This window comes from Pseudopipra pipra, chromosome 2, assembly GCF_036250125.1.
Source record: "Pseudopipra pipra isolate bDixPip1 chromosome 2, bDixPip1.hap1, whole genome shotgun sequence".
Lineage (NCBI taxonomy): Eukaryota > Metazoa > Chordata > Aves > Passeriformes > Pipridae > Pseudopipra > Pseudopipra pipra.
Window position 1 is genome coordinate 7,027,689 of NC_087550.1, and position 26,194 is coordinate 7,053,882.

At 37.9% G+C, this 26,194-nt stretch overlaps 1 protein-coding gene across 4 annotated transcripts in view; it reads right to left on the reverse strand.

Moving 5' to 3' along the window:
* Positions 1 to 26,194, reverse strand: part of EPHA3 (EPH receptor A3) — a 209,855-nt gene that overhangs the window by 70,883 nt on the left and 112,778 nt on the right. The gene's annotated exons all lie outside the window — the stretch shown is intronic.

Genomic DNA, 26,194 nt, shown 5'->3' on the forward strand with positions numbered 1-26,194 from the left:
CTATTATTCATTTTGAGAACTTCACTTATTTTTCTTCTCTTCTGGCTAATTTACCAAAGCCTTGGCTCTATCTTGTATAAGAAGCCAACTTTATCCTCTCTCTACTGCCAAGGGTTACTTAAAAGGGCACACTAATTGTAAATTATGTCTTTTCAGTTCATCAGGACTAAGAAGGCAAAATCAAGAAAATAACCTGAACAGTAAAAGATCTATTCCATTTCTGAAGGATCATGCATCAGGCTTAATGAGCTGCTTCTGATACTATCAAGAATTTGCATAAGGAGGATACTTTTTACATTAACCCAGTCCTCTAGGGATGGTGCTTAACCCACAGAAGCTGCTTCTGAAAAACTCTGGGGAGTGGTGTTTTATTTACATTGGCACACTCCCTCTGTTTTGACTCCTGTTGTATTTTAGACTGACTCAGGGTCATGTTCGCATCAGAAGTAAGTTATAGAAAGGAACAGTTTAGGAAATAGCTTTTTATGGAAAACCTATGTAGTGAAATAAGTGTTGACTTTCCACCAATATGATGTCACCATTTGAAAACAATAAACATTTTTAAAAAGAGATGAAAATCAGGAATCAGCAGACTCAGCTGTTCAGCTGCTGCCTTCCCCTGAGATGAGCATCCATCTCCAAATGGAATTTCTGAAGCAAAATATTCTGCCTGACACTGGTCACCCACAGGTCTGTGCTCATACCTACAAAAACCACACACTAAAAAAAAGGACCACATCTTAGAGCGCATTTACCTTTTGCTACACTTTGGTTCCTCAGCAAACACTGCTTAACACACAAGCATGTCAGGAAAACCCCAGTATATTGTCATTACAAATATAATGTTAAAAAGAAGAGTAATACAAAGAAAAACATGACTTCTTTCTGCGTCTGGGCCCTAGACAGTTAAACTTAGGTACCTGTCACTGAATTAAATGCTAATTTGAAGCCAAAACAATGGGTTTACCAGTCCTATGTAACACAGTTTGCAATTTTGCTTATGGAGACGAACTGATTCATTAACACGGCATAAAATCTGATATACAAGATTATGTAGTCATGCACTGCCAAAACAGCAAAGTCTTTGGATGGGTAAAAAGTCTGAATAAAAATATCAGCATCTTTGTAAATGATGGAAGAGAGAGGGAAGCTGCAGCATTATACTGGATGTTCAGCTTTCACATTATTGTCTGTTACCAAAACCCAACTGAATAACTGGATAAGGCAAATTTGTTGGCTGGTTCCGAGTGCCAAACACCTGAGTGAAATGCACAGACAAGTAGTGAGGAACTACTCTGTCCTGCTCTGAAACATCTTAATAAAGGAAACCCTCCTCCCCCTGCACTGAACACAGCATGAGAAGCATGAAGTGTGTCACAAGGAAGCATTAATCTCAGCCACTCTTCAGCACTTCACAGCCCTGCCTGCAGCTGCTCCTTCTGACTTCCATGCTGGCAAAGCAGCTGGGAAAGACACCTCTTGCTCCAGCTTCTCTCCTGCAAGCCCTGAGGAAACAATCCTGAGTTCGAGTCTCTGAGGCATGGGCCCAACAGGCAATCTGTGAAAGCAGAATTGCCAAAAATGACCTTGTGGGGAAGTTCCCAGGGCCCAACGCCAACCTGCCCAACCTGGCACAGCCTGTCCACCTTCAGCTGGAATTTCTGGTTTTTCACTCTCCTTGAAGGCTGCAAAGGTGTTTGAGGAAATTAAAGAAATTAAGCCAAATTAAAGAAACCTAAGCCCTTCTTACACCCCTCCGCTAGGATGAAATGCAGCAGGAAACAACTGGCTTTTTTTTGTTTTCCTGTTATTTTTGCAGCCTTTTATGACTCAAATCCTATTTCCTCCCAAATATTGGCCCATGATGTACCTTGAGCAAGCCTCTTTGGTGTCCCTCTGGCTGACAGATGAATCTGCAATGATTTTACTCTGTTCCCAGCCCAAAGACAACGAGCCAGATAGAAAAGAATGGATTCCAATCCTGTTCTTTCCAACACTCATAACTAAGCAAACTCATTAAGGAATAAACACCACAGTACATCTGCCCAGCTAACTACACAGCACTTTCTCCAAAACTCATCGAAACTTACTGCCAGGCATCAAACTCCACTGGTTTTGCCTCTACTCAGCTTGAAGGGACACTTTTACATTTATGGGCAGGCATACACAAGGCAAAGATGTATTTAAGGATATATACAATAGAATTTTTTTACTAATTGTATATGCTAGTTTAATATAAAAATTGGAAGAAAACTAATAACATAAAACTGAACATTTGTCATGTGGTTGGTCTTCCTACATAACTGTTCAGTTAGCTGACAGAACTACAGTAAGACTGTGTATTTGGGACACTTTCAAAGCACCTGCCACCAGCATTTTAACACAGCAACAAACTGAACATAAGTAAACAAGCTTACATAAGAAGTGGACAGATTCTGTGGAGAACAGAAAGGTGTGAATCAAATTGCTGCATTAATCAATGTCTCTTTTATCCCTCTGGTGAAAACCCACAGATTTCATCGAAGAAAAGGTGCCGGTGGTGTGGGGCCAGGGAAAAAGCAAGAAGAAAGAGGTGCGTGCAGGAAGCACCCTGATAACATGGCACCAGGCCTTTTCTTTTCCAGAGGGACAGGGATTTCATAGTTTTGCACTTCTGCTATTGTAGCATTAAGAGATCAGTCAGGGTGAGGGCATGAGCAGGTCAGACTTCTGCTGACCAGTAAGGGCATACCAATCTCATGTCTTCCCCTCTGGCTGTCTTGCACTTTCTGTCTTTGTCTATCAGACCAATTTAAGATTATTCAAAACTGCAACCCAAAGGAGAAAAAAAATAATACAATCATACTTGAAACCAAAGCATGGAAAGGGAGGTGCCAGTGAAAAATGTGATTGATGTACTTACTATAATTATTCTTTTCCTAGTAATTTTTTTAATTCTGATACATGACAGAAAAAATAAAGCTATTACTTCAAAATGCATTCATTTCTCTGTCAGACAAATTGGATTACATGTACTAATGAAAGAAAGTTTGGCTTTTTGAGGTGAGTATCATGGCTTTGGTTTCAGTTAGGTTGAAAATAGCACAGGAACTAGCATAGGAACTCTTCACAGAGTCTGTAATTTCTGCACAGAAACCAGCTGTGAACAGCAGTTACTTTTTCTCAACAGTTTCCTCTAAAAGCTAAGAAATTTTTCTTTCCCTTACAAGGGGGAATGATGTAAGAGGAAGTAGATGTAATGGTTCAGGAAGAAAAAAAAAAAACAGTCTGATTTCAATTTCTTTTATTTCAGTGCGAGGCCATGATGACTTGGTCAAAGTGTGGTAAGAATTTCAGGACTGTATGAAAATGAATTTCCTTAAGCTATAACTGATGAGTCTATCTCAGTGGCAGAGAGGGGGAAGTTAGTGAAAGAAAAACGAATGCATGGTAGCTACTGATTAAAAAAATGTGACTATCTTTTCAACAGCAAAGTGAATTTAGCCTCTGCTTGACTAACCTGTGTCAGATGAAAACATGGTCCTAATTAAGGGTTAAATTATTCATTTAAGTTAAAATTAATTTTAAATTAAAATATAAACTGGTGGTAAAGAGGAGCATTTTAGTATGCAGACCTTGCAGCCCCCTACACACAGAGCAATATCGCCAATTCCCAGCTGTAAATACCAAGTTGTTAGTAACAACTTGAGCCTGCACTGCCTGAGCCTATGACTTCCCAGCCCCAGAACTCCAGGCCTGACAGGGCCTATCTCCCTGCACAAGGTCAGAGTAACTCTTCATTTGCAAACTGACTCACACTCCCCACTCACACTCTGCTTTTTGTGCTCTGAACAGAGGAAGGATGCTTTGAGGCAAGGCTGGAACATCACAACCCACTGGAAATGGATATCCACATCCATGACATGGGGTGTTTCTAGCATCCACCAAATGATTGTTTCCTTCCTTTGTTCCTCTGCTCTTCACTAAAACAGCCCAGGCTGAAATGTCACTATGGCATTAATCCACAGCATTTAGGAAATAAGGGAATTCAGTCATAAACCTGTACAGCTCACAGATAACCTTTCCTCATAGTGGGTGTTAACTAGACACATGAGGGCAACCCCAGGACAAACCACCTGTCCCCTGCAGAGAGAACAGGGAAACGTCCCCCATGTGTGTGGTCACTGTTAGAGGGGCTTTGCAAACTATTCCCACGATCACCTGTGGGAATGACATACCAAGGAGCAGCAGCAGAGGTCCTTAGGCTGGACCTGAAGCCCCAGGATGACCTTTGGCTCATCCCAATGCCCACATCCAATCTTGCATCTTTGCACTGTTCTCTAGCCCCTTTTAAAAGTGTTTCCATAGCTCTTTTTTCCTCCCTTATTCACTAAGGCACCCTGCTCAGGAGTAAACCATACTTTATAATGCAGGTTTCCTGCGAAATCCCTCAGAGCACTGAAATCATCTTCATGAGCTCTCACTGTTTATTAATGTATGAAAAGCCACATAATCTATAGGGTTATATGTATGTATATATGTATGTATGTATCATCCTCTCTCACTCTCTCTCCTGGGCCTCTAGGTACCTTCTTGTATATGAATCTAGCCCAAATAGGGTTCTAAAAATTACGGTGTATATTTGGTTCATATTTCCACTGAACTTCAGGCTCTTGTCGTCAGATCTGAATAAATAGTAAGACAACATTTAAGTAAGCAGGTCTCAAAACTAAGTACTACTCCTTACAGTAGAAATAGGAATATCCCCAGAAAGAGGCAAGGATACTGACTTTCTCTCATTGCCAGTAGGACTCTATTCTGCTTGTTGAAAATATAAAAATTTACAATTAAAAACCCCTTACAATTATTCTTTGTATTCTTACATTGCATTCCCTATAGTCTTCAGCACATTCGACATAATACCTGAAATAATTACAAAATAGCTGGTGCTAGGAGCAGCTGCAGAAGCAACCCAGCCATTTTTTTGCTAAGCATTATAAACAAATCAATAAAATCTGATGCTGTCTTTTCTGTGCACAAGACATACCTTTTACTCTGAAAATGCAGACATAAACCTAAAAGTTGCATTTTAAATACTAAAGTGAATTCCAACCACTCCTTTCATTATTAGAAAAATTATGGAAAAATGCAACTGTTTTCTTTGCAGGGGAAACTACTGCAGAGTGAAACATGCATCATGTGTACTTTTGCACCTCTAGACTGGAAAATGCAGTGATCACAGCCAAAGCTGCTGCCAGATTTGAAGAACTACTGCAGCTGTCCACTGTTAGAAGAAATCAGCAATTAACAAAAAACCTGATGCAATTTCTTTCCTATCACCAATCCTCCTCCAATAGCAAGAGGCCAATAACCTGAGAACTCAGGAAACCATCTCTCTCCCCTCTGTCCAACCCCTCCAGCCTCTGTGCCAGCAGGATAGACTGTGCTGTGTGCGGGGGGCAAGGAGTCAATGCATTGTGACACTGAAATGGCTCTAGAAAAATACACTTCAGAAAGAGCCCTTTTCATTTTTTACACCTGAAAGCTGCTGCTAGCACAAAAAAAATCCAATAGTATTCAATTTTACTCATGAGTAAATTTCTGCTTTTTCCTCCCCACTTCATATTTTATAGTGATCTGTGACCTTAACATATTTTAATCAGATGCTTTTTAAATTGGCTTTACTCCCAGGTCAAGTCATTCAGCAGAAACGATTCCTGTTCTTTGTTTAATAACTGTTACTGGCAGACATATTAATTATATGTACATAAGAGATAGTGTTATCCTGAGGGAATAACACTGCACCTTTTCAACCACAGTTTATAATAGCTCCATGTTATGCCTTGCAGGCTTCTCTACCTCTTTTTCTGCAGTGCATCACAGCCATGATTGCTACCAGCAATACTGTTTAAAGTGCAATGTCAAAGACAGCAGGTCTAAAACACGGCAAAGATGTCCTGGTTTGTGGGTACCCTGTTTCAAACTATGTGAGGCATTTGAGCTTCTCTGCAGGCAGTTCTGGGGAAATCTTTCCTTAGCAGGGAGACACTAAGTATTACAGGTTCAGAGTTAAAGCAAAATACACAAAGTTCTACCTTAATTCCATCCATACTTAGTGAATCACTTAAACAAGTATTTGAACTGACAATTTAATAAAATCATGTTTATAAGCACTAGTTTTCACTGTCCCTAAACAAGATGTTTTCCTGAATCAAAGATTGAGATATATTAAGCTACTTTTGTCAAGCAAAGAAATTCCATGTTCTGGTTTTTGTGTTTTGGTTTTTTTAAAAAAACTTAATTTAGTCCATACAGAGATGAAAAAAATAGCTTCCTAATTCAAGAAGCATTGCAAAACCCCTCCTAAAGAAATAGCAGAAAAAAATTCCCACCAACATCAACTTGAAAAGGGAAAAAGAGGTTGTACAAATACACACACAAGGAATTTTAAATGATCACTCAGCAAGGATAAAAAGCAAAGAAATAATTTTTCCCCGACACAAAAATTACACTATAGACTCCTCAAAGGCAAACTAGACATAGAATCCCAGCAGCTTCAAACAATAAATCCTCACTGTTTCCCCCTCACAACTACAACCTAGATATTATTTCAAAAACCTGAAAACATAAGGTTTGATACACCTGTTAATTTAGTTTTTAACAAAGGCTAATTATGTTAAGCCCCAATTGTACTGTCCTTGCTGTAGAATATCCAGTGTTTGGTTTTTTTTTTTCAAGTTACTGGTCACAATTAATTTCTCTGATATTCCACTCTAGTCTAGGCAGTCAGTGGCAAGTGAAAAATTGATACTACCTTCAGATTTGGTAGCTTTTTAGCCAAATTAATGTATCCTTGTTTTTTATTATGAATTAGCGATGCCAGCTGCTCCTGCTGTGTCTTTTCTAAGCCATTCCTTACCTTACAAAGACCTATCATGAACTTATCTTCTCTGTGATGAACAAACAAGCAAACTTTTCCATCAGCTTTTATAGGAGTATCTTCTCAGCCTTTGATTATAACCATCTCTGGTTCTGCAGTGTCATTTACCAGGCGGAAAATCTCTTATTTTTTTCATAACGTGTCTGATGAAACCAATTGATTTATATATATCAATTAGACTATATTTTACCTCTTACTCTCTACCATATTTGGGCCTCTGTTTTGTTTTTCATTTTTGGCAATCCATTGACCAAGATGTCAATGCACATATCCCAAGCCAAAACAGTTAATTGAGATGTACAAAAGGTATATATTTTATCTCAAGGAGGGAGGAAAGGTGTTCTTTTGCAACTTTCTACCCTTGTCAGCACGTACAGGAGTCTGTTGCTTGTCCCCATTTTGCAGGTGAAAAAAATCAATGCAGAACGGGCTCCAAATCCAGTGTTCTTTCTTCCATTGACCCCTTGTAATCCATGTGCTGCCTGGTGGGTTGTGTGATGTTACAAAGAGCTCAGCCCAGCTCCCCGATGACACAGGTCCACTACTGCAATTAGCATGAATTAGTACTTTTGTTAGTAGTCTCAGCAGAGCTGTCAAATTAATTGGAAAAGAAATGTAACAAATGCCTTTCCCCTTAGAGATATTCTCTCAGGTCAGGGTTGAGGCATATTGCTTGAGCAGACTGGGGGAAGCTTGTGCTCCTTCCACCCTTGCTGAACCTGTTTGGTTGAAAAAAGAGAGGACTGTGGCTTCTTGGGCACAAGTAGCCCACTGACATAAAAAAGACAATCAATTTTTATGCTGGTTTTGGCTGGGATAGAATTAGTTTTCTTCATAGTAGCTGGTATGGGGCTGTGTTTTGGGTTTGTGCTGGAAATAGTGTTGATAATTTTTATTTTATTGCTGAACAGTGCTTGCATAGCGTCAAGGCCTTTTCTGTCTCTCACCCCAAACCATCAGTGAGTGGTTTTGTTTTCTTTGTGCATGGCTTTTGTTTTCCCTACTAAACTGCCTTTATCTCACTCCTGACTGGATGGGGAGGGGCTTAGTTTTCAGCCTGGTTTAAACCATGACAATTTTATAACACTGAAATGTATCAACTGCTGATAAAGTAAGAATAAAAAGGCTCAATTAATGCCCAGTGACTAGAATATCTATACATTAATTTTTCACGAACTCTCACTTTATCATAATTCATAGTTCTTTCAGTTTAATCTAATTTGCAGAAGTATCTAAAAGATAGCTCCCTGTTTCCCTAACTTTAATATATTTTAATACAATATGCATATAAAATATATATAAATATAATTTTTAATTCAGCCTCTGGAGGCTGAAGACACAGTTAGATGCATATAAGCCTCAAAGTTTAGGAAGCAAGCACTGGAGATGCTACACTGTCCTCCCTTACAAGAAAACAACCACCACCACCACCAAAAAAACTGAAAAAACCCACAAAAATAAAACACAAACCAAACGCCAAAAAAGTTGGCATTTTTAAGCACTGAGATTAACAGGGGATGAAAAGCTAAAATTGTGTGGCTATGCCTCATTCAACAAAGGGCTACTGAATCCCTTACTGATAGTTTCCCTGCCAACCATTTGACATATTGCCTCTTGAATTCACTGGGAGGTGGTGCTGGGAAAGAGAAGCTCTTGAGAAATGGTGCTGCAGTGGCAGGCATTTAAACCTGTAGGAAAAAATCCCTTTGGTTTAAACCACTGTCACAACTTGCTGACATAAGTCTGGGATATAATTTAGTGTTTCAGAACAAAGCTATACTTTGTAACAGGGTACAAGAAACAGCCATTGCTTTGCTAATGATGCTCTTAATGCCACTTAATGGGTGCATCTATATAAGTATTTTAGCCAACCTTTTAAAGCAAAATCCCAGCTCTCCCCTCTTGCCACGATCTGATTCACAATGTAAAGTGTCTCCAGATCACACAAATATATATATTCCTCTATACTGGAAGATGCACTTCCTGCTACAGGGAGTCTATAGGACCTGATAGAGATATTCTGGAGTAAAACCAGCTGAAATTGTTATGATATTGGCACGGAGTCCTTCATACCAACTGCTTAATGCCAGTGATCTGCTCCTACTTGGCCACACTACTTGCTAATGTAGACTTAAGCCATAGGTACCAGCCTTCAAACATCTCAGTGCTGTCAGCATTGCTAAATTTGTTGGATATTTTCACAAGAACAAAGTTTGAAAAAGACCTGGTAATGGGTAAAGAGGATGATTTTATTATTTGAAAGCCATTAAACACATAAATACAAATAAACAGACATTGTAGTCTGTATTTTTACCATGTTTAATGGGATGTGGAACAGGCACAGAGAGGTTTCAGTGATTCCTAAAGAAAGGCTTTAAGCAGAAGACCAAAACACTGCAGCTTCATCACTGTCAGAACAAGCTCTTCTCTTCTCATGCCTTTTTCACTGACTATATTTTCATCCTTCCAGCAGAAAGCCTGAAAATTAAACAGTTATGGCCTCTGGGGACATCTGTGCACTGACAATCTTCTCACAGCTGAAAGGAAAAGCCCAAGGCTCTTGCAAAACTATCTAACCACTCAAGTGCAGTATTTATACATTGTATGCTTTAGCAAAATTTTACCTGTTCTTCCTTGTTTTTTTTCCTTTTTTTAAAAAAAATTTCTTAATTACTTACCATGCATTTTCTATGCATGTATTAAAAAAATCTGGCTTTGCAGGTTAAGCAATCATCCACTGAACAAAAACCCAATTAAATGTAAATTAAAAAAAAATCCCACAGTTCAGCATTTTTACTCACTAGCCTTATACCTGTGTGAATCCAAGGGGGGTAGAATCTCAGCTATTTAGAAAACAAAGAATCTGATGTATTGCATTTTACAGGGTATTTGCTACAGAATTAAATCTTTCCTTGCAGAGGGGAAGCTTTACAAAGAGCAACAAAAGCGAGAACTCAATATTCTCCAACAGCATTCACTTTGCAATGCAGAAAATTCATCAGAAGGGAGAGGAAACTAAGTTTCCAGTATTGTGTTCTCTAAAAAAATGATATTGTGTGCTAGTATAAAATGCCACATGTTCAATTAACACTTTTCAATTCCACTGAAGCTCAACGCTAGCGGCAAGTTAATACTACTGGATTTTATGTGGAAAATAATCAAAGAACAGCATTACAATGTATATCATGACTCTGCATTATGTTTTACATGAAAGTTTTTGCTGTATAGACATCGTGCCATTTTCTGAATGAGGGAACAATGTTGGAAACACAATGAATTTAACTATAACATTGTTTTCAATATTCGTTTTTTTCCCTTCTTGCTTTAACATTCAAAAGCAGACACCAAGGAGGATGAAAGGACATACAAAACCCTCAAAAGCTGAAAGCATTTAGGCAAATCCACCATGAGATACAAAATTCTTCATCTATCAGTACCAATTGATGCAGAATAGAAGCTATGGTCGTTTTTTTCCCTACTAGAAATATTCCCAGCTACTCCCACTGGAATCCTTTGGAGCTGACTAAGAGGTTTGAGCCATGGACTCTGCAGCTGAGCCAAAATCATTTTTCAGCTTTATCCTGGAAATAGGGAAGTCAAATTACACCTGGTTACTTTGCTTAGTAAAACTCTGATCACAGATCTCTTTCTAAAAGATCTATTTTAGTTTTTCTGACCAAAATCAGGTCATAAAACCCAATGGAACATTTGAAAATGAAGTAAATTATATGGTAGGATATTGAACCAAAATTGAATCTAACTGGGTCAGGGCAGTCCATTGCTGTCTAGATTATAAGTGATATACCACCACATATATATATAAAACACAGGAAATTGTTGCATAGTAATAGAACAGTAGTTTAATCAGCCATCTGAAGAATAGCCAATATATTCAAGCACAGCCGTATTTTGATCTGTAATGAAAGTCCTACATTTTATCATTTAATAAAGCCTTTTAAATCTTCTATTATGTGCAAAAATTAAAACAAGTTACAGACAAAGATAGAGAAAATCTCAAGACAATGAAAAAGGTTTTCTTCTTTCTAGGCTCTCAGTAGTCCTACCTATAGCAATAGGTAGTAAAGATGGACAACACCAATATTTATTTAACATGGAGTATACAGTGGATTTATGACAACAACAAAGATTATGTTGTTCAACGAATACAGAGAAGCTAATTTCTCCAATGAAAACAATCACATCAGGAAAGCCTGTTCTTGAAAAATTAAGTTATAATTGAAATAATTTTCTGCTTGACTTTGACCACTGGTTTCCAGCACATACAACATTGAGAGCTTTTTGTCACTAACTACTACACTTGAAAAAATGGTCAGTTGAACATCCAGCAGTCAACATCACTGGGCATCAGACATGAAACTCTCCTTTCAGACCCTATTTCTTAAATCAGAACCACACTAAGATAAAATGAAGGTAATACTGTTGCTTGCTCTGCAGAAAAGATCCCAAGCTACACAAGGTACTATTTTTTTAACAACAAACAAGATGTAAAACCCAGAGAAAATGAGACCCTAAGAATCCCTGCTGACACAGAGAGGAGAACAGGAAAAAGGTCTGTTTGTGACTAGGTGGTTGTACATCTCACAGTCACTGCTAACCACGTGCATTTCTGAGAACCCAGAACTGAGACCAAGCTCCACACTGGATGGAGATTGATTATAGATCCTATATAAGCTTCCCAACCCTGTGCTAGGATGTTATGTGTACCACAGGTGGACCTGAACTCCCAAGGAAACCTGCTACTTTGGTGTTGCTTGTCCAGAGCCTGCATAAGGATTCAGGATGGGATAACACTGGACTAGAGGTTACTTAAACTGTGTCTTTTTGCAAAGCCATGCTTCAGCAGATCACAAACTCTCATTTCACCACCAAAACCACAGAGTAAGTGTCTATTTCAGTTGTAAGCATCCTATATACAGTTTTTCTCCTATTTAAGGCTCTGTGCTTCACAAAGAGGAATCCAGTTGGTTGAAGTATAATAGAAACCTCATAATAACAGATACAAAAACATTCATAAGCATGCTCTGAGCCCAGTATAAACCTCAGTGTCCATGTAAGTCAGTAAAGCTTTTATACATTGTTTTTAACTTGCTCCTCTCCTTGCTGCCTGTCCTGCATGTTGGGTTAGAAGTACAGAAGTGATTACCACAGACAAGTGTAACTATTTTGAAGATACTGAAAAAATGCATTAGTGAAACATCCTATTATAGGCTAACTAATCTGAAATGATCTTCCATGGACATGAATGTCACCAAGACTGTGGTCTGCTGTATTGACATCATCTATGACAGCTTCCCAGAGTTACAAACCTGGCACTGCAGACCCAAAACCGCGTCACAGCAGCTGATTAAGCACTCACATCCCCACTTGGTGCCAGGAAAATGGCACACACAGCCCTTCATTTTAGCTTGTTCCCACCTTACGAATTAACTGTGCAGTGAACCTTTTCTGGACTGCCTTCAGCACTGATGAAATACCCTTATCTGAGCAAGGGTCAGAAATGTGAGGGCAGGTATAAGGACAGGGAGCTTCTTCCAGCAGCATCACAAATTTCTCTGTGCCACTTTTGACAGGGGTCAGGAGCTGCTGTGTCCAGCTATGAACTGGGACACTGCTTTGCACTGACCACTCACTTCCAGATACAACTATAATTCACTTTCTAACTGTTCCCTAAGAAGGAAAACTTTTCTTCTACATTAGGATTCACGGTTAAAGAATGTTTTGCTCTTTTCCCACTTCTCGGTTGCAGTGAACATTGGGTTAAAAGTGTGTCCAGCAAACACTTGAAGCAGTCTAGCAGGAACTAGCCTTGTTGAATAATGTAACTTCAGAGCTGTAATACTTACAACTGATTTAATAGCTGTCAACAGTCCCAGTTTAGAAAAGAGTGATGCAATACTTGTAAATTGGTCTTGAATCACATTAATCCTCCCTGTTACCCCCCAAGTAGTTGAAATGTTACTGCCCTGCTCGGTTGCACCCTCCTTTTGCTTTGCTTTATCTGTGGCAATGGTTCTCCTCATGACAGAGGAGAATGACCCCTATCCTTAACTTTTCAGAAGTTACTCAGAGTAAAGTTACTACCATGATCAATTCAGTATGAGACTCCACCCAATCTAATAGATGGCCACTTCCAATGTTCAGAAGCAAAGATTAAATTCAAGGGATGACTGTGGGGAAGAAGAAAGAGCAATAACCAGGGCTGGCTCTTCTAATGAACAGAGGGACACGTGGAGCACTTTCTCCACATCCTAAGATTCTTTCACTAGGAATCTGCAGGGGGAAAAACAACCATCTAAAATTCACTAGAAGAAATATTAAGCTGCCTAGTGGGCACGGGCAGAATGTCCAGACTTCTGGCTTGTAGGATGATTTGTACCTCTCAGTCTTTGCATATCTGCACTACTGACAGTACTGAAAAGAAAGCTACTTTCACAGACAGGTGACTTCTTAGAGAATTGAAACTGATTCTACCATTTCTTGAAAACATCAGTTTTTAATATCAATATTATAAAATCTTAGATTGGTATTTAATACTGAAAACCTCCTGCTGCCCCCTATTTCATGCACTCTCCAAAGACTCTAATAAGATATGGATATTTTTATCTCATTCTTCTTACAGAATTGTTTCTGCAGCTTTTACAACTATGGCACAACAAAGAACAGGATCTAGGGCTCAGCTGGTAGTAAAGGACAGCGTTTTATTAAAAAACATCTTTCTTCTCAAATGCTTGGCTTTGCAATGTGACCACCTCACAAGGTGATGGCAATGTGATTATAACCTCTGCAACAGCATAACAATACTTCCAAAGTGGTGGGGGAAGGAAAATAAAATTCTCAGAAAATAGGGATGCTTATCCATGGTGGATTCACTGTGTATAGCCGACGATAAACCATTTTAAGAAAGCTGTAACAGCAGCAATCACCAAGCAAACCCAAGCCATTTTAGCCTTTGTGTCTGAAACATGTGCAAAAGGCTACAATAGAGATCCCTCCCCATTTTTTTTCTACTCTGGACTACTTCAGGTTTTTCTCAGAGAGAACTTTTACTGAGAAAAGGTTTACAAAAGAAACTTGTGGCCCTTTCTGGGGCCACTTTTGATGAGGTAATTTCTGTCTCAGAAAAGCTTTGTACAACCAAAACAATTTGAAAATGAAGCCTGTAAACAAATATCAAGTCAAATTTTCTACTAGGCATAAACAGAGGTAAGGAAATACTTAAGGAGATAAAGAAAATAGTAGAAATTAATCATAAAACAACAATAGGAGGAGAGTCTAAAAATTTTTAATTAGCATTTTAGCCATTTAATTCCTATTATTTTCAAATAAGCCTACTACCTCAACACTCATTTGCACTAAGATACCGCAGTCCAAGTAAAAAGTAGAAGTATAAAGTAATATCCTTCCTAATATACAGGGGAAAAATACATTGTTATTTTCCTAGTCAAATATTCTATGAATTCTAGATCACTAAAATAACTTGGTTTCATAAGAGCTCTTGAAACAGTTCCAGTTTAAGCAAGAAAAGATTTGGCCTGGATGAGCAGAATCCATGAGATTATTCAGTCTTTATATCCACTAAATTTAACATTGGCTCTTTGGGGATGGACTCCCAGTGATGAGACAGAAAAGGGCCAGTGAAACACTGCCAAGTTCAGTGCTGAAAAACTTGGAGTGACAGCCTGATTATATAATTGCCAGCAGCAGGCAGCAGTAGTTTTTATGTAGCAAATTAATATGTTCAGAGGTTATGCAAAACAAGAATAATTTACAACAAACTGGTATCAGGAGCAGGTTTAATCAGCCATGATCTGAAAATTCTGAATTCCCATTAAAATAAATTGGAATTGCATTTGCTTCCACGTAGCCTGATTTTGACAGCAGAAATGTTGAGTAGTGGAAACAGATTAGTAGAAGCTTGGATTTATCTACAGACTTTATCTCTCTAATTATATATTCGAGACTGGGAAAATTAGTATATGATGTCGTGGTTTGGAAAAAGTTATTAAAAAGTTACTATACAGACCAGGTTTTTCCCCACATATGGAAAACCCAGTACAACTCTGTGTCCAAGAGAGTCCAGATCAGCTACTGAAGCAGTGACTAAGTTCAGAGATAGATAAAGAGAACAGTGGTTAAAATTGATCTTGCCCCTGGGGTGAGACTGAAAGTCCCCTCTTCAGTAGCCCTGCAGAAAGGTCCTTCCTTACTCTCTCTCACCTCAAGGGCCAGGAATTTCTTGCAAGGGCCTTTAAAACCCATAAAAAAGTCCTTCTGCATCAACAGATATTCAAAAATAGAAAAACAGGCCACAAAACAACAAGCACCTAGAACTGATCACTGTGAGAAAGAGACTAGAATGGGATTAGAAAACCACTCTCCTCTATTCGTTCTACCAGGACCCCCATCTGTGGTAGTCCCTAGATTTCACAAAATTACAGTAAAACTGGATAAGCTATATTTTTATCTTTCAGCAATTGCTACAGAAAACTCTGTGTAGTAGTATTTTTCTTAGCTATACCTTCATCCTTTAATCTGAAGCTTTGCAGTTTTATAGTTGGCAATAAGACATGACCACTCCTCCTTCGCAGCAGCATAGTTCTAATGGACACATAAGAAGTGTTTTTTAAACTTATTGTTTGTTTGTTTTTTGGTAACTTCTAGTGAAAGATGGACTACCTAAACATGTGCATGAACCTACTTAGGTCCATGACCGTAAATCTCTGCACATCGTTTGCTTTACAGTAGTTTCTATCAGTTTATCTCAAATGGCTTCTTAATCAATTCCAGTTAAAACAAAATTAGCCTGAAATTAAGCCAGGATCTATACAAGAGTAGCACTAGCTTAAAGAAATCAATTTAAACAACCACTTCACCTGAAGCTAGAAAGTATGCTGATGCACTTAACAAGAATATAAAGAAGAAATCCAAGTTTCTTAGAACAATGTCCCCATATGTGTCAGCAAGTACCTAGTTAAGCTATTCTTACTGATCAGGGCATCAGCACATCTAACAGAAAAACTGATGTGAGCTAACAGGACTTCCTGGTACACAAAGATAACAATCTGTGCTGAAATACACATTGCAAAATTATTGATTCTGGCATTTCTGAAATTGCTGTGGAAAAATCCCAACACATGCTGGAAAGAGGCCAAAACAAAAAAATTCTACAGTAGTGGTTTAATTATTTACTTTCTAAATTTTAGGACAGAACTGTTGAGTCTCATCTTGTCCTATTTTTAATTTTCCTTAGAGGAGGTGGCTAAGAAAGATTTCCCAGCTGCACGAATGAGACTTTCATCTTCACAGTTGCCCCTAAACTACAACTTCCACCCATCCAGCATTCTCATTTTGAAGTTGCTTTACTCAGTGCTTTATTTTTCTTTATTATGAAATTTGGTGAATGCAGCTCTTTCTAAGATAACTTCCAATGTGAACAACGATTGATTTCTGTTAGTTGATCTAGGTTTCAAATGGCTCTTGTTAACAGATATTTGCTCAGGTGAATACGAATATACATTTAATTTTTATGTATAAATACATGTTACATATATAGATAAGGAGAAATTTATAGGAACTAATAAATTAATGTAGTAACATTAGTTGTGGAAATTTCTTATGAGGGAGACCAACACATATTCCATTGTTTACTGTTTTATAATAAACAATAAATCCAAGAAACATAACAAAAATATTTTCATCATTTGTATGTTGATTTCCTTTAGCTACCTGCTGTTTAATTAAGCTAAAAAAAGCAATGCAAAGTCCCTTCATTATCCTTACCACTAATTTTCTGATTAAGATCTAACACAGAAGGAAGATAGCAGCAACATTCTCTAGTTTATTTTGCTGGTGAACTTCGGTGTTCATAATGGATGAGAGAATTAAAAGAAAAAAAAAGAACAAGAAAGCGAAAAAAAAAAGGAAAATAATTTAGGAACAGCACTGCCAAAATACAGAATAAGAACCTGCACAGGATATATTTTCTGAGATAAAGGGGTAAGCTGTTAGAACAAGCACATGAATTGAACTAATGTGAAAATAAATGCAACCACATTCAGAGACATACTGGAATGTCATCAAGGCAGCCTCTGGATTCTCCAAGGACCACTAGGCAACTCCAAGGATACTACCCATCCCCATAAAACATTCTGGGCTAATGCTATTGCAGATGTGGCAAATGCAGTTGACAAGACTAGATAAATGGATTTAAAGCTTCAGTCACTCCATATGGGGCATTTCAGAAAAATCGAGGGTGCTCAGAGAAGGATGAGCTAACCAAAAGCAGACAGTACTAAACTAAGGCCATAAATAGCTGTGCAATGGGATAATTCTGCGAAGAAAAAGCCAATAGTGGGTCTGTATGTTGAACGAAGTGTTGCTTCAAGATCATATTTTTGAACTTCATGGAATAGCAACCAGAGAACCTTACATTCCTTTCCAAACTTTAAAAAAATACCATTGTCTTAGGAAGAAGATGGTTACATTTGTGTTTTGGAGTTGAAGAGTACATTTAATTTGGTCCATCTACCTGGCACCCAGTGGTGAAGTGCATGGGTACAGTGTTTACATGAAAAAAGTCCACCAACTCTGTCCAGAACAGCACCTAGAAAATGTCAGTAAACAAAATGCTGTATTTGTGTAGAAAGTCTAATTTTTTAAAAGTGGTTTCACTGGCTAACCAGGAAAACACTGCTAAAGCACAGCTAAAATTAACAAAAGCCTAGGAAGCATTCATAAAAAGTGAGGCAAGTGAAAAGGAAAAATGCCTGTAGTTAAGAAATTAAAACTAACATCTTAAAAGATGAAAAGGAAACTACTAAAAACAAATAGTGTAATGATTTGGCAAAGGAGATTCTGAGATCATTTCAAACAGGGGTTTTGAGGTTGGATGTGACAAAGAACTACTGTAGAAAACCAGCAGTACTGTCATGTAATAACACAAATCTAAGTACAAAATTACTCCAGAAGCTCTTTTTTAAACCCTAATATCTCTGAATCTTACTTTCAACCTTCACCATGACACAATTTTATTATAAACAAAGAAGCATAATGACCTTGCTCCCTGTCAGCCACTAGACAGGCAAATGTGAGCACCAAACACTGAGACCCACATCTTGAGAACACGTGTTCTGGGACCTTGCAAAGAATAATTTCAGTGACTTGAACAGTTTTGTTCTTACCAGCTAAAACTCAAGTGATTTGGCAGAGTGGCTGAGAAACACTGTTGCAGCACTTCGCTGCCCTAATCCTGGCGGGAGCTGCTGTTGTTAATCTTTTGCTTTCCTAAGAACTAAATTCATTATTATTTTCAATAGACATGGCAGATGCTGAACTGGTGCTATTCATGCATCCACACAGCGATGAGGGGCCCTCCTTTTGCCCAAGTGATGCAACTGCATTGAAAGTTAATGTCCTTCAATCATGCCCTTTAATCCTAATATTATCATAAATAAGATGTTTTGGACTCTTGTTAAAAAAAAAAAAGTGTAGTTAGAAAAATATTTTAAAGGTTGATTTCAGACTGAGCAAAGCATTATCTACAGTCTACTATTCACATTTTCAGAGAAGACAGTGAGATGCTTCAGTCTTAGCTTCTAATATTAAATTAGATAAAAACGAGAGAAAAATTTGCAAGAACAAAACAAATAAATACTGTGATAGAGTCATGTGAATTACAGCAGAAATATTTTGTTTATTATTATTTGTTTTGTTGGCTGTGGACAATTAGAAGAAGTTCTCTCCTTTTCTTTGATTATTTGTTTTGTGTGTGTGTTTGGTAATCCTAAAGAAAGCTGTCAAGGTAGCAGCACAGGCTGCTACCCAAACCCTTTACTTAGAGCTCTATCACAAACAATCCAAGTTAAATTCCTTCCTTTTAATTACCATTCTCAGTAAAGACTGAGAAAATTAATTTCCTTTTTGACATAGTAATTCCTTATTATGTTGCCACTGTACTTTAGGAAGAGGCTTCTATGATAACATCAATTCATAATTTCAAAAATAAAGTATTAAAGAAAGCCATTATTCACTGCCCCATGACAAGCATATCACTTGTTTCCTCTGAAATGATGCACCGTCTTTTTTGTGGTAATAAACAATGAACAGATGTTCCAAAAAAATGGAGGCATCTTACCCTTTAGATGTGGGAAAAGGAATATCTTATTGTACCCACATCATTGTTATAATAAAGCTTTAGAAACATGGAATCTTGAAGTTATACCTTCTGCCTCTATAAAAAGTTAGGCAAACACTCTACCATGGCAAGATTTCTTTTATATTTGTGAAGAGTTAGCAGGGACCTGCTGGAAATGCAGATAAACGGCCATTTTGGTACTTTAGCACTGATGTCTTCCTTTAATTAGGTGTTTTTCTCATGTTAGTGGGTAGCATCCTCTTGAGACTGGTTTTTCACTGTCTATGTGGCCTTTGGATTGATGAAGCCACCATCTGATGAATATCTGGCCCAAAATGCTCTTTTGATATGTCTTGTTTCCCATGTCACCTTCCAAAGCTCAGCACAACCTTCTGAGTTTCACCCTCACATGCTGAGCGCTATTTTAATCTAAGATCAAAGGCTTCATAGAGCCAGTGCTGCTCTTTGACTTCCAAAAAGCTGGAGTCCCCAAGTGCCTACACAGAACAGGCAAGAGGCATTCTAAAGGGAGAGACCAACTTGCATTAAACAGTAATGAGTTGCTGCCCATTACTGTCCACTTTGCACAAAAACACAGTATGAGTAATCAGCAAGGCAGAAACGCAGTTCAACTTACTGTGTGTGCCATTTAACCATTCTTTTATTTAAAATATTGGTCAAATAAAAAAAAGGACAAAAAAACAAAGAAAAACTCTGCAATTTGCAAAATTGCTGCTGAATACTCTGCCCAGGAGCACTGCAGGACCTATTCCTTCCAAATTGGCTTAGCTGGATCCTGTGCAGGATTTGGGGTTCAAATATCCCTTTCCATGCAACAGCCAAAAGCAGGAACCACCATAAATAAATTGTCGTACTCAGATGGTCAGAAACATGTATGACTGGAGTCAGAGAGGTGCAAGGAAGAGGGTCAGCTAAAAACTGAAGGATCAGTTGCTGCCTTCACAGTTCTCAGCTCAGCAGGCAGTGGAGGAACATCTCCTGCTGAAAACCTGCTTTTCTAAGTGGCAGAAATGCCAGGATTAGGGTTTCTCCTTATTTGTTAGGAAAAATGTAAGGGTTAAAACTACATGTGGAAGTAAATCTTTTTATGGGATTTCTTGTGGCAAATAAATTAACACTACTTGGAGTGGGGACTGGTGCCATAGGATAACCAGAGTAATTAAAACAGGAAAAAAAAATAAAAAGGAAATTTCACAAGGCTTTCCTTCATATAGCTCATTAACTCAAGCACTGGCAGGTGCCAGTATTAATTCTTCAGCTCCCTCTCCTTTATTTAGTTTCAGAAATAAGCCTGACTAAACACAGTCGAAAAGAAGCAATGGTGCAGGCTGCAAAGGCTTTGTAATTAACACAGAGAAGAGAGAAACAGATGAGAAAGTGCTGACTACATATTACAACATCTGAGATCACACTACACCAAAAAAGCTGCCCAGCCTCTTGTGTACAGCAGCGAGAGCAAGCCAGCAAACTTTGTAACAAAGCATTAGTGCTGAGTGAAAAGAGCACTCCCTGATTTATTTCTCCATACATCAATTAAAAATACTCATCTTCTCACAGAGCAGAGGGGCCTCCAATGACAGCAAGTCTCTACATCCACATAGGAACAAAAAAAACCACCCCAACCCCAAAAATCAAGCAGATGCTATGCCTGTGGTTCAGCCTGGATGTCAGCACATTTTTTAAGATTTCACTGCCAGCCATCTCCAATTTATCTCCACTGACTGGGCACTGAAACTCTCATAGGGCAGATTGTAAACCTACTCAAAATACATCAAACAACCAGAAGTTCATCAGGAGATGTTGCCATATATCATGCCAGCTGGGCACCTATGTCACATAAATCAGCCCAAACTTTTAGCCACGCACAACGAAGTTTCTTTCTTTTTGCTGTCAGTAAGAGACAGAGTTATGAAATGCAGGAAATGATCCTTGCACATAATCTCATGCTGCATTGCACTTCTAGGTTCTCAGTGGTTTAATAATAGCTCTTTAGCCTAAGTACCTAAGTTGCCTAAAAGGTATCTTCAATGGGTAATCTTGTACTGATCTCATTATTCAAATATTCTGTAAAAAATTCCATTGTTTCCTCCCTTTTCTTCCAGGCTTGGGCTTTTGTTCAGGACTGAAAGTGCATTTATGAACTTTCTTTAAGCAAGTGTGCATATACACCAAAGTATTCTACATAATTAGGTTCTGCGGTCTTAGAACATCAAGATTTTTCTCCAAGACAGGCCTCAGGAATGTCAAAGAAAACAGTTTTTTGTGTAACTAGGATGTTTGCAAGTGCTGTCTCCTTTGAGAAAGGTGAGGATTAGTCTTCTCAAAATTATGTGCCCAGTGACAAGTGTTGATAATTGAACATTACAGATAAACTGCCCAAGGCATCTACTCACAACATGGGACCAACAAGGCTTTGGTTTGCTCACCATAATATAAGTAAAAATAAATAAATAATATATAAAAATAAAAATTAAAATGATAAATAAAAATAAATATAGAAAAAAATAACTACAAAATCAACTGCAACAAAAGTGAGTCCATCATCGCCACTGACTCAATCCTGAGCGTGCCACCTGGTTTCATCCATTTTCCCAGCTTTGATATAAGGCCTTCAGATGCCTCTGAGAAATTGTGTCCTGTTAGCAGAAGGCCTTAGAATTTCCTAATATTGAAAGAATTTATCTGTGAAAAATCTTTCTTGTGCCTAAGGTGCTTGGTAAACTTCTGACTTTTTCAAGAGTAGTTTGATTTATTTTAACTCTGCTGGCCTTTATACACTGAATTACATTCACTTACGTGGTCAAATGCCACAAATTGGATATTCTCATGGATGATGCAAAAAGGATATATTCCTTTTGCTTTTTATCACTTTGAAAAGTTAAGCAAATGGGGAGCACCCCAGGTCACAGAAAACTAGCCAGGATTCCAAAAATTTAACCTCCGAAGCAAAAATTTATGCTGGTAGACTACATTCTATCTCACATTATATTCCTTGAAAAGCTAAAGCATGACCAACTTCCTGTGATCAGAAGTCGAACTTTGAGAGAAGACATTACACTTTTATATAAAAATAACTCTATTGAACCCCACTTGATCATACACATATACCAAAAATATGCTGAAATATATTTTTAAAAATTTACAGATAAAATATTCAAGCGCAAAACTCAAAACCTACCATGTACATGTCAGTACCAAAAATTACCTAATACCAAAACATCATCCTAACTGTGTCAGATGTATAAAACAACAGCATTTTTCCTCCATTAGTGATGGGCACATCTTTCATAGGCAGTCATGAGGTAAGAGGCATCTCAATAATAATATACTTTTCATTCTAAACATGTGCCTAAATGGATGGCAAATGCAATTTCTGGGTAGGTTAAGTATTTAACCGGTAACATGCCTTCTGTGACACAAATAAAGTCCTATGGCACCATATTGGCATTTAAAGCCCTTTCTACAGATTATCCTACATAGCTGTGGAGCATATGAAGTGCAACATACCGAAGCACTCGTATGCAGGCAAACACAGTGGTTTTTACAATGAGCACCATCATATTAATGAATGCTTGCACCAGCAACATTTTTCCTACAAGGAATTGAGAGACAAACAAAAACTTGCACTTAAAAAGACCTACATCTGTAATGGAACAATGCTTTAGTATCACAAGTCTGAAACAATGTTTGCTATGAAATACTGCTTTTGTAAGCCCTTTGCATTCCTGCAAGAATATCAAACACACATTGCAGTAGTTACAATTATATTTATAGTTAGAGGGGGCTTAGAAACCTGTTTCAACACTGTAAATCATATAGAGTAAGTCTGGGGTTTTTGACCAGCTCTTGAGTACTGTCTCCTTTATAAGGATGGGAATCTGCAAAACCAAAATATTGGATCCTTTACCCCTTGAAACACAGAGATTCTCTACTAGAGAGCAAAGGAAAGGATCCTACCCTTCTCTGGTTTCTGAGCAAGGTTTGGGCTCAGCCAAAGTCTTGAGAAGGATGTGAGCATGTGTTTTTTCTGATGTCACAGCACTACAGTTTGGGCACGTGCTCATCCAACTCAGTTCCAGCTGGATCTCTCTTCAGGACACTGTTCCAGCCCTGCACCCAGCAAGCCATAAACCCTGTTCCACATAATTATAAGCTTGTTAAAACTAAGTTCATGCCAAATTATTTCCTCTGAGAGGTCACTCCCCAACCTGTAATCCAACATCATCTACTCATATTGATCAGGTCTAGCAAAAAAACCTGCTTGTCAACTCCTGTCAGAGCTAAAGCATGGAAGCTGTCGAGTCAAGACGCTGAGATCTTGCAAGGCACACAAAAATCATCACCGCTTGAAGCCTAGCTACCACAGATAGAGTTCTTTAAACTCAATCGACTGCTCCCAGAGTCATGCCAAACTTGCTGTAAAGAATACAGATGGAGTATCATAAATCGTACAAGCATAGTTTCAAAATCTATAATTCATCTCAAGAATAATTCCTGAACAGTACAACAAATACTTTAACATTTTGGCTTCTGAAAATGCGCATAATACCTCTACAAACACAGTTCTTTCTTGAATCATGGCCATTTTGAGGAGTTACATAAGGGAGTTGGTGCCAGGACAACTGGCACATTTGCATTTCATGGAAACCACTTGTGCTAAGAACATGCTCACACATCTACAAAAAAACCCCAAAGAAAAGCAAAAACAGAGAGAAAAGAAACAACTCATCATTACACATTAAATTAAGTGGCATTCAGTCTCACTACAATTAATGTGGAAGTTGCTCTCCAGCAGTGATAAGAGCTTGGTACCACAGAAAGGGAACTGAAGAAGAGACAGAGGGATTCGGCTCCCAAAAGGATCTAAAAGAGCCATAAACTTAACCACACAAATCTCAGGGATTTATCTATGAGACGATAACTTCTCACCTCTTAAAGGGGAAAAAAAAAGATACAATAAGGCCATTGTTAAACTGATCACCTACTTAGCCATAATAAACATAAATGTTTACACAAATATTTTTCCTCCAAAACATAATCTGTGACAACACTTCACATTAGAATCTTGTAAAAACCACTTCAGAAAAACAAAACAAAAAAGATTTTACTCTTTGATGAGCGGAAAATACTAATCCCAACCATATTAAATTACAAAGGATTGTCTTATATCAAGCAAGATGCCAGAACTAAATATTTAAATTTATCATAAAAATGCCTAGAGAGATGTTAAGACTACTTTCCTGCATTCCAAGAAAAGCCTTAAGAAATTTACAGACAACAATAAAAACAACTTTCTGCTAAGCTTTTTCTTTTGAGCTCCTGCAGGATAAACTGGGAACTAAATTAGGAAGATTCTGGAATGCACATTGAAAATAAACTGTATTCATATAAATAAACTTTCCAGTTAATTCAGAACTATTACTGTTCAACGCAACTATTATTTACAATTGTAGTGGTCTTCCCATTACAAAGATAAAACACGGACTTGACAAAAAAAATAAACACCAACCCCAAAACACCAACTGTACAGTGACTTAAAAAGCACTCCTCACTCTTCCGGAGTATTTTATCAATGTTACAACTTGCTGAAAACAGGACTATCATTCTTCTTGTGTACAAACACAGTTATAAGTTTAAAAATATTTTAATAGCATTTCTGTCAATTACTTTTTCAATTTCAAACCATTACAGAGCATCGCTGGAACACAGATGTAAAAAGAAGCTACACTGGGTACTCAGAAACTCATGGAGGTGAAACTGTAGCTTATCTCACATCAGTAACAGTCCTCTCATGTCCATGTTAGCCATCTTACAGCTTTTATCTTTAGAACATCATCTGTAAAAACAAGCCTATTGGGAGACTTAGGAACAAGAAACTTTCTTTTTAGTTGGTAATCTAGAAAATAGAACACAAAAATAAAACTTGGCACACAGAGTTAGAAGCCAGCCATAAAAAGCAACCATTCTGTTTCCTCTATCTGTCTTTCTCCTGAGTTTTCACAGTGTGTTCAGTCATCAAACTCCCTCAAAGACAGAACAACTTCAACAAAAGCCAGGGTAGCCACTCTCTTTTCAAAAAGCAAAAGAATACCAAAGTCAGACTGACACTATCAAGAAACACCTCTCCCAACATCGTATAGTGGATACAAAAAATGGAGATGGTACTCAAGTTAAGGTTTTAACTTTCCAATTTTAAAATTAAGCATCAATTACGAGTCAATCTTATTCACTTGTTACAAGACATTAGTGGAAGATTTATTAGGATATTGAAATCCTAAGGTATTTTATTATATAACTAAGAAATAAATTTGGGAAGAACTTCAAGTAAATAATTTATAGGAGTACTGGGTTCCATATATAATTTTGGAGTAGATATTTTCCGTTAAAATAAAAAAATCAAAAAAAGTGTCATAATCCTTAGGACCTCTATTTATTAGTAAGTTAATCACAGAATCATACAAAATCACGGAATGGGTGAGGTTGGAAGGGATCACACTGCGTCATCTGGTCCAATCTCCCTGCTCCAGCAGGGTCGTCCCAGAGCACATGGCACAGGATTGTGTCCAGATGGTTCTGGAATGACTCCAGTGAGGGAGACTCCACACCCTTTCTGGGCAATCTCTTCCAATATGTGGTCACGCATACAGTAAAGTTCTTCCTGCTCTGCTCATTATTTAGGAAAGATAAAACAGTGTATCTCCATGTCTAAATATTATTTTATCAATATATGTAACACATGATTATAAGTGCTTGGAAGAGAGTGATATTCAGACACAAAGTACTGAGGCAATGCCCAGATTTTTACCAGATCAGAAGACCACAACCCAGAATACTAGGTTTAATACTCACAGCAGCAGTCCTGGGCATCTTCATCTCCATGGTATCTCCACTGCTCCCTCTAAAACACAGTGAGATTGTGCCACATGTTGTAGAAGCCCAACTGCCTGTCTGTCTCAAATCTGTGTCAACACAGTCACTTTGTATTTGCAGCTTTTGAAAAAAACAATAGTTCAGCTGCCTCGACAGATATCTTAAGGCAAATAAATTTACAGGGAGGTCAGAGGTAGAATGATTACAGACCATCGGTGAAGAAGCAATAT